Source organism: Hyperolius riggenbachi, chromosome 8 (assembly GCF_040937935.1).
Source record: "Hyperolius riggenbachi isolate aHypRig1 chromosome 8, aHypRig1.pri, whole genome shotgun sequence".
NCBI classification, from domain to species: Eukaryota; Metazoa; Chordata; class Amphibia; order Anura; family Hyperoliidae; genus Hyperolius; species Hyperolius riggenbachi.
In genome coordinates this window covers 271,766,959-271,768,806 of record NC_090653.1, presented here as the reverse complement: position 1 = coordinate 271,768,806, position 1,848 = coordinate 271,766,959, and the positions used below count along the sequence as shown (strand labels likewise).

Genomic DNA, 1,848 nt, shown 5'->3' with positions numbered 1-1,848 from the left:
GCCCTGAAATGTGACAGTTACAAGCAGAACAGACTTTTAAGGGGAACCAAAAGTCGACATCGCATGCTACAAGGAAAGCAAATGTAGGGCACAGAGCCGCAGACTTCCTGTTTCCTCATGACAGACGGTAAACAACACACATTTGTTAATTTACAGGCCACAAATAAAGAAACAAATGGCAGTAATGTACTTATTACCACATACTATATCTGAGCATGCATTCACCAGTCTCACTGCTGGCTGAAGCATACAATAAACAGATGTGGTAAATGACTGACGTCTATCCGAGGGATCTTTTACGCTACATGCAATTCCCATGCGATTCCGATTTTGATGCTATTTTAAAAAGTCCTGCATGTTGCATTTTTTTCTCAGTTTTTCTTCTTGTGTTGCTAACATCCAGTGAAAATGGGAAATTGGAATATCAAATCGCAATCTGCAGTGTAAAAGAAGCATGATATCGATCACTTTCCATCTTGCCACAGTGTCCCATAAGATATCAGATTAGCATAGCTCAGAACTGTCTGAAATGAGAAAGAAGGACATCTTTAAAAGCGAGAGGTATATGGAGGCTGCCATATTTATTTCCTTTTATGTAATACCAGTTGTCTGGCTGTCCTGCTGATCCTCTGCTTCTAATACTTTTAGCCATAGACCCTGAACAAGCATGCAGATGAGGTGTTTCTTATAGGGGCACTACAGCGAAAAACTGTAAAATTAAAAAAATGTGCTAACATATACCAATAAGAAATACATTTTTTCCAGAGTAAAATGAGCCATAAATTACTTTTCTCCTATGTTGCTGTCACTTACAGTAGGTAGTAGAAATCTGACAGAAGTGACAAGTTTTGGACTAGTCCATCTCTTTATAGGGGATTCTCAGGGATATATTTATTTTCAAAAGCACTTAGTGAATGGCAGTTGCTCTGTCCAACTGCCAAAAAACTATGTAAGGAGCAAGGAAGCTGGCCAGCATCATTGTTTAAATCCTTTTTAGGGAATATCTTTATAAAGAATGAAAGTCCTGCTGAGAATCCCCTATTAAGAGATGGACTAGTCCAAAACCTGTCACTTCTGTCAGATTTCTACTACCTATTGTAAGTGACAGCAACATAGGAGAAAAGTAATTTATGGCTCATTTTACTCTGGAAAAAATGTACTTCTTACTTGTATATGTTTGCACATATTTTAAATTTTACAGTTTTTCGCTGTAGTGCCCCTTTAACCTCTTGACGACCAGCTAACGCCGATTGGCGTAAACTGGTCGTCTGTGGGTTACCAAGGAAACGGCCGCTCGATCAGTTCACGGAGGGTGTCTCCGTGAACAGCCGGAGAGCCGCCGATCGCGGCTCGCCGGCAAAATGTAAACAGGCGGGGAAGAAATCCCCGCTGTTTACATCATACGGCACTGCAGCGCCGTAAGGCAGATCGGCGATCCCCGGCCTCTGATTGGCTGGGGATCGCCGGCATATGATAGGCTGAAGCCTATCCTTCAATGCGCAGGACGGAAATCCGTCCTGTGCAGCTCACAGGGGGAGGGAGCGGCGAGACGGCGGAGAACGCTGCGGAGGGGGGCTTTGAAGAGCCCCCCCCCCCCGCTAAGCAAATGCAGCTGGCGGCGATCAGACCCCCCCAGCAGGACATCCCCCTAGTGGGGAATAAAGGGGGGTAGTCTGATCGCCCTGCTGCACTCCTGATCGGTGCTGCGGGCTGTAGAGCCCACGCAGCACCGATCATTGAAAAATTCCCTGGTCGGCAAGTGGGGAACTTCAGCCTAAACGCACATACTGTCATTAAGTTACATTAGTTATGTTAATTCAAATAGTTAGGTAATATAATCTCTTACCC

At 44.5% G+C, this 1,848-nt stretch overlaps 1 protein-coding gene across 3 annotated transcripts in view; it reads left to right on the top strand.

Annotated features, from left to right (window-relative positions):
* Positions 1-1,848, top strand: part of FAM78A (family with sequence similarity 78 member A) — a 112,611-nt gene that overhangs the window by 49,405 nt on the left and 61,358 nt on the right. Inside the window, exon 1 of one of the 3 annotated variants that reach the window (XM_068248855.1) lies at positions 17-127. The exons of the other annotated variants lie outside the window; for them this stretch is intronic. The gene's annotated coding sequence lies outside the window, so the exon portion shown is untranslated. Of the gene's footprint in view, positions 1-16; positions 128-1,848 lie in introns of those variants that run through there. 3 annotated transcript variants of the gene reach the window in all.